The 10,972-nt window shown below is 43.2% G+C and overlaps 1 long non-coding RNA gene across 1 annotated transcript; it reads left to right on the plus strand.

Moving 5' to 3' along the window:
- Positions 1-1,571: 1,571 nt before the first annotated feature.
- On the plus strand, positions 1,572-10,572 carry LOC306916924. Its single transcript, XR_013789053.1, has 3 exons — positions 1,572-1,757; positions 8,524-8,642; positions 10,401-10,572. It is a non-coding gene; the product is annotated as an uncharacterized lncRNA (long non-coding RNA).
- Positions 10,573-10,972: the final 400 nt, after the last annotated feature.

Here is a 10,972-nt window from a genome sequence, read left to right on the forward strand (position 1 = left end):
CAGCAAATATATTTATTGACACTGCTTAAACATTTTGACCAGCATTGAAAGCGTGACCAGGATCCTAACATAGTAACCGTCGCTAACGTGGCATTGGCCAAGAACGGGCTTGGGTGGGACTTAGCGAAGAGCTAATTTGGGGTACCTTACCTTTGTTCCTGACTGTTCTGTTTTTGAGTGGTGTAAACCACTCCTACAACTGGCTTTGTTAGTTTACATGTCTGTCCGTACCAAAAAAAAAACACACCCGTGTGAACTGAGTGGTGTAAGGTTTTATATAGACTCGTCTTCTGATGTGATGATTTGTGACCATGAAGTTGATTCAGCTGGAGTTTTTGTCCGATGTGAGGTATTATATAAGGTAAGGTATTATATAGCCTGATCAGCTCTGATCTGACGTAATGAAATCACACCTGGATGTGATTTCACAACTGGCTTTTTTTGTGCAGAGAAAATGACCACGGTTGCTACGGTCATCCAGTTCACCCGGGTGTGATTTAATTACGTCAGAAATTATTTTGAACATAGCAACCATGGTCATTTTTTTCTGCACACAAAAGCCAGTTGTAGGAGTGGTTTACACCACTCAAAAATGAGCATGGTTGCTCTATGGTCACCCAGTTCACACGGGTGTGATTTCATTACGTCAGACATTACGTCAGACCACAGCTGATCAGTCTATATAAGACCTTACACCACTCAGTTCACACGGGTGTGATTTTTTTTTGTTACACTGTTTTTGCCATGGTTTTGTTTGACTTATTTTGTAGTATTGTTCCTAGTGTTTCCTGTCTTCCTAGTTACTGTTTTCCTGCCTTGTCTAACCTTGTAATTGGTCAGTGTTTCCACCTGTGTCCTGTTAGTCCCCCAGCCTATCCCAGTATTGATTGTCAGTTGAGTTCACCTGTGCCCTGTTCTCCTGGGTCTATTTAAGTCCTGTGTTTGCATTGTTCTTGTTGGTTCGTTAGTTCCCTGTTGGATGAGTTCCTGTTATGCATTTTGAGTTTTATCTGCCTTTTGCCCAGTCATGGAAGATCCTTCAAAGTGCTTTACACAAAAAAGAAAAGAAAGGCAAGGCATAAACAATACAGTGAGGACATGAATAACATTTTTTTTAAAAAGACAGATAAATCAATTAAAAGCAAGGGTGTAAAAGTGGGTCTTGAGCTGAGCTTTAAAAATGTCTACAGAGGCTGCCTGTCGAAGGTACAGTGGGAGTTTGTTCCACGCCGTTGGCCCGTAGAAGCAAAAAGCTGCTTCCCCGTATTTTTTTATTTTTTTTAGTTGCCATTTTTTTAGGCAAAGCGAGCAGGCCAGCAGTGGAAGACCTTAGGGGGCGGTTTGGGACATATTTCGGCAGGCAGTCATGTAGGTAGGAAGGTGCGAGACCATTGAGAGCTTTATAAACAAGTAAAAGAATTTTAAAATCAATCCTAAAAACAACCGGAAGCCAGTGCAATGAGGCCAAGACTGGAGTAATATGTTCTCTCATCTTAGTTTTAACATTTTTGTAATTTATTTTTTACATGTGTAGGGAACAGTTTATGTACAACAAGGTTGTCTTCGCTACTCCTGCGCAGACAGACATGGCAACGACCCACTGCGCAGACAGACAGAGCAACGACCCACTGCGCAGACAGACAGCAACGACCCACTGTGCAGACAGACAGACCAACGACCCACTGCGCAGACAGACAGAGCAACGACCCACTGTGCAGACAGGATGGACGAACCAGGATGGATGGATAAACATCACAGTGAGTACAACTCTGCACCCCCTGCTCTCTCTCTAACCGTGCACAAACACCCAGCATCATGTTTTATATTCAGTGGTGGAAGAAGTACTCAGATGTTTTACTTAAAAGTAAAAGTAGCAGTTCAAATTTGGGTCACGGCCTGAAAGGTTTGTGAGCTGTTAATTGACATGCATTATTTTGAAATTAACATACCATTCAGGAGCTGAAGATGCTGTTTGTAGATTTAGATTATTTGTATTAAAAACATACATACATTAACCACTTCAGCCCTATATACTTTGGCTATTTGAAAATAGCTGATCTACAAGCTCACCACACGTCACTTTGTGGGTTTGTAGATCTGTTATCTTCAAAGGATTGAAAAAATCACACCCGTGTGAAGTAAGTGGTGCAACTCCGTGTGGGGGTCCCGGGGTGGGGGGGGGGGAGTTCCAGAGCCACAGGAAATCACCCAGGAAATCACCCAGGGTGATTCCGGTGATTCCGGCGAGCCGCCCCACGTCCGAAACGGTTGAGAAATGACAGAGTTACTGTGTGGGGGTCCCTCTACTGTACCCTTCACTGTACTGTACTGTACTGTCACTGTACTGTACTGGCACACCCGAAATCACCATATATACTGTTAATATGTGCGTGTGTGTTTGTGTGTGTGTTAGGTTGCGCACAGGTGGTGAAAAACAACCATGCTGTTTTCGTGCTCAGACGCACCCACCCAGCCAGCCAGCCAGCCACACACTTAGGCCCTCATTTATCAACCGTGCGTACGCCAAAATATGGGTGTACGCCGAAATTACCGCAATTTTCGGCATTTACCATTTGCGCCAACGTTTGATTTTGAACTTGAGCCAAGACAATAACCACGTCTGGTCGGGAGCTGTCGTACGCTTTGTCCTCACCTGTTTTTCTGTCGTAGAACAGCGGAGCAGCATTGTTTGACCAGCTGAGAGGCTGTCACAGGCATCGAAACATATGTATTCACTCCTAAAATGTTTATATAAAACTGTATAGGTATGTATATGGGCTAAATGTAAAAAAGTAAAAAAAAGTTAAGGAATACATCAACGATGTGTCTTTGTGTCATATGAAATTAGTAGGAGCTTTCCAACTTTACAAGCAAGCAATTAAAATCGCGCATTTAAAAACAATGTTGCAAGTTAGATGCGTAAGCCATTTAAACAGTGTTTTGCATGATGAGCGCATACATGCGAGGATTTGGGCTGTCTGTGCTGAAATATTTCCATGACGGGACGTTGGAGAGTGCAGCGCTGCAGCTGCGGAGAGTCCCAACTTGGGTAGCCTACTGTAGCCTAATCTACAGCAGGCCGATGTCTTTCTGGAGTTACAGTAGCCTATGTGCAATCTCCTCCTCGTTTAATAAACCCGACGCGTCGCTCGAATGCCAAATGTGCCATGCCGGCGTGCCAGCGCAAAATTGGGGACCGCTGACCGCATCGGAGTTAGGTATAGGCTAAACCACCCAGCCAGGCTGCCAGCCCACCAGTGCCAGTGTGCCACATGAGGCTGGTTTAGGCTGCACATTTATATAATTGTCAGTTGATAGCCCAGCCACTGCACCGACTACTACTGCGACTAGCGAGGTAGGCTAATCTAAATAGATTGTCATAAACGTGCATGGTCGCGGTGTCATGAACAGTGATAGAGACAGACAGGACAGGAGAGGAGGAAAACAGCAGTGTGTGTGTGCGCCTATTTGTTATTTAATTCATTGTTCACATGCAGGTTCAGATTTTCGTTCACTAATATATTGTTGTAGGCTATATTAAATGAATAAATACTTTAATAATTTAATATAGGCTACAACTAACAACACACGGCAGGCGCGTAGCGCGGATCAAATGATTGACTGGGCAAATTAGCATGGGGGGGGGGGGGGGTAGCCCCGGCCGATAGTGAAGTGTGAAGTGTGAACGGTTTGGGGAACCATTTTAAAACAAAGGCGGCTTGCATGCTGTGGTTTACTAACCAGAAAGTTGCATGCACAATTTATTTAAGATAGGCTACAACAAACCAGTTGGACTTGCAAGTTGCGTGTGCGTGCGTGCGTCTGTGTGTGTATGAGAGGGGGGTGACTTTTTTATTGACTTTTTTCGTCATGTAACTATGGTTTCCAAGGTCGTACTGCAGTTGTTCATGTCGCAAAAACGAGGGCGAGGCTTGATTTCATAGGGCGTGCCAGATAGATTTCAGCCGTCACATTTATAAACGTCCGAACGAAATTAAGGAAGAAACAGCTGTCTGCGATCACTTTGTAAATGCCGACCCGACGTGGGTGTACTACGAATCCTACACTCGAATTTGGGGCAGAATTTACACTCAATTGATAAATGAGGGCCATAGTCACTTAAGGAAGTGGTTGCACCACTTATTTGTTTTATACATTTGAAAACTTGTATAAAGGCGAGGCGCGTGGGGAAAACGTTTTTCATTGGCTTTCCATCATGTAACTGATTTCCATACGTTGCTTGGTCGTATTGCAGTTGTTCATGTCGCAAAAATGAGGGCGAGGCTTGATTTCATAGGGCGTGCCAGATTGATTTCAGCCGTCACATTTATCAGCGATACGACCAACATTACGCAAGGATCAGCTGTTTATGATCACTTCATAAATGCTGTGGCGACGTGAGCGCACGCCAAAACCCACGCTCGAATTTAAGGCAGGATTTACACTCCATTGATAAATGACCATAGGCTATATTCAATGAATGTTAGCCAGTATAAACTATGACTTGGTTGTGTTTTTATAGACAGCGTACGTGTCACGTTAGTGTTACATTGAGCGGACACTAGCACAGTTCTACTGTCGGCATCCTGTGTAGAGAGCATACGGAAAGTGTGTGTGTGTGTGTGTGTGTGTGTGTGTGTGTGTGTGTGTGTGTGTGTGTGTGTGTGTGTGTGTGTGTGTGTGTATTGGCGAATACAGTGGGCGGGCTTTAGACTGGATGTAAACCCTGCACAGTAGATAGAAACCCATTTATTTCCCCCCCTATATAAAATAATAAAAGAAAAAATGTGTACTGTATCTATTTACAACCAGGTAGAGTTTAACTATGTAATTGCTGTACTTTCAAATGGTTTTATGGGACACATTACAAATTGCATTGTTTGTTCTACTGGTTTAAACATGTCTGTTCTAGGTTACTTTATATTATTATTATTATTATTATTATTATTATTATTATTATTATTATTATTATTATTATTATTATTATTATTATTATTATTATTATTACTGGTTTAAACATGTCTGTTCTAGGTTACATTATATATCATTCCATTGGGAAATGTTGCCCTGGTTAGTGGTTTATGTCCAGCTGCCACATAAGGTTACATACAATTACAACGGTTTTACTGTACTGTACATTTAGCAATTAAAAGCAGGTCTGTCCGATCGTGTGTTTCTAGTGTTTGACAGCTAAAACTTGTGGGGGTGGTTAAGAGTTGGGGGAGTGATTAGATGAGTGATTAGGGGTGGAGTTAAGTACCTCTTGTCCCATTGTCACACACATTTCTGGGCAGCTCGAGGTGTTTAAAAGGTTTAGAATATTCTCATGGCATTTCCTCAGCTTTCAGTTTCAAATGGTCATATCCTCCTTCAAATATTTGTCAATTGATGATCCATCATACGAAAGCCTATGTTCTGTACTTTAATAATCTGTAAAAAACTGAAAAATGACCAATGCCCACTTGTGGCACAAAGGACTGTAGCCAGTCACATGTGTTCAAATGTAATAACCCTGTATACCCCCCTGTATAACCATATGGCAAAGTCCCAGGCCCAGCCAGCCAGACAGGGGTTAGTCCCAGGGTTGTCCATAGTTATTCTGTAGCAGGCAAGTGTTGCTCACACAATATTTCTTCCTGAAATCAGGCAAAGATAAAAATGGTAAATGGTGCATTTATATAGCACATTCCAAGGCGCTTTACAAAGATTGTGCATTACATTCACCCTTTCACACACACACATTCATACACTGATGGCAGAGGAAACCATGCAAGGCACCAACCTGCTCATCGGGAGCAATTAGGGGTTCAAAGTCTTGCTCAAGGACACTTTGACACAAACTCAGGGGGAGCCCGAACTTGGAACCTTCCAGTTCCCAACCGGCAACTCTACCCCTGAGCCACTGCCGCCCAATAATCTCACATAATGGTTCTTCCTGAAATCAGGCGAGTATTTCTCACGTAACGGTTCTTCCTGAAATCAGGCAAATATTTCTCATATAACAGTTTTCTTCCTGAAATCAGGCAAGTATTTCTCATGTAACAGTTTTCGTCCTGAAATCAGGTGAGTATTTCTCACGTAACGGTTCTTCCTGAAATCAGGCAAGTATTTCTCATGAAACGGTTCTTCCTGAAATCAGGCGAAACTTTCATATTTCTCATATAACAGTTTTCTTCCTGAAATCAGGCAAGTATTTCTCATGTAACGGTTCTTCCTGAAATCAGGCGAAACTTTCATATTTCTCATATAACAGTTTTCTTCCTGAAATCAGGCAAGTATTTCTCATGTAACAGTTTTCGTCCTGAAATCAGGTGAGTATTTCTCACGTAACGGTTCTTCCTGAAATCAGGCAAGTATTTCTCATGTAACGGTTCTTCCTGAAATCAGGGGAATATTTCTCATATAACAGTTTTCTTCCTGAAATCAGGCAAGTATTTCTCATGTAACAGTTTTCTTCCTGAAATCAGGCGAATATTTCTCATATAACAGTTTTCTTCCTGAAATCAGGCAAATATTTCTCATGTAACAGTTTTCTTCCTGAAATCAGGCGAGTATTTCTCACATAACGGTTCTTCCTGAAATCAGGCAAGTATTTCTCATGTAACGGTTCTTCCTGAAATCAGGGGAATATTTCTCATATAACAGTTTTCTTCCTGAAATCAGGCAAGTATTTCTCATGTAACAGTTTTCTTCCTGAAATCAGGCGAATATTTCTCATATAACAGTTTTCTTCCTGAAATCAGGCAAGTATTTCTCACATAACGGTTCTTCCTGAAATCAGGCGAATATTTCTCACGTGACGGTTCTTATTGGCATCAGGCAAGTATTGAGGGGAGGTCCTTTCTCCAAGTTCCTGGATTCCTTACTTACTGGATTACCGTACTAAACCCATTTGATCAAGGCATCATCATGCACCGTGTAGTACAGTCAATCTCATGATTCACCAGCAACATTTTAATGTAAGGTGCAACTGTTACTTACTTACTTATGCCTACTGCCCCTTCTGGGGCATCGGCCGTCAACAAGCAATCTCCAGGCATCTCTGTGTGAGCCGTTCTCTCCAGCTGGTTCCAGGTCATCTTCATGGTCTTGATGTCTGCCTCCAGGTAACAACATACAAAATTGCAGTGGCAACTGATTGCATTCTAACTACATGTGTAAACGCTACACATAAGCTACAAGCAAGTTACATGATCACAGTTTTGTTACAGTCCACTGTACAGGCCATTTGGTTTCCCAAATGTTTAGTATTGTAGCAGTCGGCGCGTGGCGCGCCTCATTGGTATGTGCCCAAAATAACAGATCTGTAAGCTGTTGAAAACGCCATGAGCGCTGTGCAGGGTTGGGAAGCAACATATTACATGTAACGCCATTATGTAATCGGAGTAAAAAAAACAGTACAGTACTTTTTAAAATGTGTATTCTGGATTACAGACAGTAACGGGGATTACAGGCTTGATTACATTCTCCCCTTCCCCTCATCAATTTTAGGGCTAGAATATGTTAAAACAACAAACGATAAAAGAATCAAGTCGAAATAAATAGTACGCATGACACATGATCAGGGGCTGAGCTGTGTGTGTCGCTGCCGCTACTCATAATGCACTGCACAGTGGGCACACGAGCAGCGGAGAAACTCTCCAGTCCCCATGTTATATTTATTATATTATATTACATTATATCGCGTGATGATCTATAGCCAGCGGACACTCTGGTCAGTGATCTGTATAGGGGAAAAGAGGAGGCGGGGTGTGTGTGTGTGGAGCGCTCTGTAGCTGTGGGGACACGGGTGGAAAATGATTCAGATGATGATGATTCCGTTCAAATGGCACTCCAGTAGGCTATGCATTGCTCGCTATATGATGCAGACATAACCATAACTATGGATCATATCATTAACATGCAGCTCTCAACGGCTTCTGTGTTGACCAGTGTGGTGGTGATTAGGAATTATTATTATAATTAGGAATAAATGTACCTTTTGTACAAACTGTGCCTGAATAAGACTGTATTTTAAAATGAATCATAAAAGGTATACTTTTTCTTTTCTGAGGTGGTACTGATTTTACTTTTTCTTTTTTTCATAGGCTCAACATTCTTGTCTGGTTATCAATGGTAAAACTTGTTTTATCTAATGAAATAGTTTTGCATAAAAGTAATCCAAAAGTAAGTGAAAGTAACCACTTAGATATATCCTTTATTTCGGCGATAAGTCTGTTCTCTCATACACTCACTCGGAATATTGAACCATCTAGTGGCCTAACATTATGGTAATAACCGAGCCTCGGGCCGACCCGGGTAGGGCCGGACCTTAATTTTCGGGCCCGTTGAGAACTCTACGTCTCCTCCTTCACCTCCCCCTCCCCTCCTCCCTTTTCTCCCCCCTCTTGGTTGTGTGGGTTCGTTTCCCATCAGTGCGATTGTTATTAACACTGTACAGACTCATGGTCCAGTAAGACCTGCCACTAACTCGTCATCCGGGGAGCCTCTCCCCGGAGTCTCTTTTTGTCTCCCACTCTGCAGTTCCATGGACTTGTATTATGGACCCCCAGCTGCCTATGAAGAGTGACTGTGGACCAGGCCTCTTCACGGAGCCTTCAATGAGCCTATCAAGAGTGTGACCGTGGACGCCTTCTCCCAGAGTACGACCATGGACTGCTACCATATCATAGTACACCACCACACTGTATTTTATCTTCTTAATCCGAGTGCATTTTTATGGCTCTTGAAGCAGAGACAGGTACTCGCCCATCTCTTCCAAAACAAGTCAACAAGATACAGCATTTCCTTCACCCTTCAGCATGTATACGGGTCTTCTTTTGTGAACAGTTCAAGTGGCATGACTGAGGTGCTGACATATTTCCATTGCTGACCCACGGCAAAGGCCAGGTCTGGGTTGGTATGGGTGTTTCATCGTGCAGAGAAGAAGCTTGGGGGCACTTTTGGGTCAAACAACAGTAGTGAGTTGGTGCTAGAGGCCCATTGGCTCTGTGTCTCTCCATTTGATGATGTTTGGCTGTAACCCCAAAGCTTGTGTTGGGAATTAAAGTCCCCTGTATATATGGCAGGTGTAACTTAGTACCAGCAGGAGTGAATTAATTCACATTATCATGTCTTCTGCAGATCAGCTTCCACCAACTTCTTCTGTTCTAATACCACCTTCTTTGCTATAATTTCAATCTTTTGTTGTGAAGCACTTTGGTGTTAATATGTGCTATATAAATAATGGTTGATTTGATTTAATACCACCTCCTTCTACACGTCCTTCGGCAAAAGGTAGATCACGATCTACCAGTAGATCACAAAGGCTGTGCAGGTAGATCAAAATATATATTTTTGGCATCTGCCACTTGAATTAAGGTGACTTGATTGACAACAAAAAGGCCTGTCGGCTCAAACCCACAATGCAATATTTTGTTTTTTTTAGTGTTGCTGTGTACAAAAATGTCTGTAGCATAGCATTACAAATGAAATACAAAAATCACACCCGTGTGAAGTGAGGGGCGTTCTTATCATCTTACAACATCGAGGAGGGAATTCGGTTTGGGAACTGCCCATAGATCCGAAGTCCCGTTAGTCCGAACATGCATTAAGGTATGATTAGGTGATGTAATGATGATTTAAAACAAACGGTGTCAAAACAAACATTAAATTCTCTTTATTTTCAATGGGATTTAATGTTTGTGTTGGTGACTAACATTCATTTCTCTTCATTGTCAATGTCGTTTATAAAACAAACATTGACCTAAAGACAAACATTAAACCTGTGCTGGCGCCCCTAAAAAAAAAAGGTACCTCTCCCCCTCTATTTCCCATTCTGTGCATTCAGTCTTAATGTATATGTAACGCCAGCTTCTAAAGCTCCCTCAGGTACACTATTTAAACTATTTTCAGCAATGGTATAATCATTTTTTCGGTCGGTAGATCTCTTTGAGCTTTGTTATTTTGAAAGTAGCTCTCAAGTCAAAAAGGTGTGGGCACCCCTGTAGTCTAACACCACCTCCTAATTACTAATACCACCTCCTTCCATGTTGGTGGAAGCTGATCTGCAGAAGACATATGATGATGTGAATTCACTCACTCCCACTGGTACCAGCGCCTGCCTTCTATGCAGGGGTCTTCAATTCCCAATACAAGGATTGGTGTTACAGCCAAACATCATCAAATGGAGAGACACAGAGCCAATGGGCCTCTAATCCCGTTTGACCCAAAAGAAGCTTCCTCTCTGCACAATGGAACACCCATACCAACCCAGACCTGGCCTTTGCCGTGTGTCAGCAATGGAAATGCATCAGTACCTCAGTCATGCATCTTGAACTGTTCACAAAATACTTAAATGCACGCTGAAGGGTGAAAAAGTGCGGTATCTTGTTGACTTGTTTTGTTTTGCGATTGTGGAGGAGCCCATCTGGGGGGAGAGGCTCCACCGTCCAGCCCCAATGGAGGAGCCCATCTGGGGGGAGAGGCTCCACCGTCCAGCCCCAGCGGGGGAGCCCGTCTGGGGGGAGCGGCTGCACACCTACATCACTGTCCTGGAGAACCTGGCTCCGTCTGGCCTGTTCCGCATCAGACCCACGCTGAACAGGTCAGCGCTGAACATCACACCACAAACCGCAGCCACAATTTTTTTATTTTATTTAGACACGCACGCACGCGCGCACACACTGTAGGTTTAATATCTCTACCTGTGTATTTGCTGTTCAGAACTAACACAGAGGTGGTGGCCGCGGAAGGGGCGTGGTCTTCCTGAAGGGGGCGTGGTCTTCCTTACCGCTTCCCGTAGCAACGGTCTGGACTCAGCCGTCGGCGTGGAATGGGAGACGCAGTCTGAGAGTGCCGCGGCCGCAGGTGAGCTGACGAGATGACTTCATGGTGTAATTTAATTGACTGGTTCTCCAACTTATGTGTATTTGGCCACGGACCCCCATCTGAAAATATGTTGTGCCACAGTAACGCCCAGAAGAGAAGATTT

The sequence above is a fragment of the Electrona antarctica genome (assembly GCF_951216825.1).
Source record: "Electrona antarctica genome assembly, chromosome: 24".
In the NCBI taxonomy this organism is placed as follows: domain Eukaryota; kingdom Metazoa; phylum Chordata; class Actinopteri; order Myctophiformes; family Myctophidae; genus Electrona; species Electrona antarctica.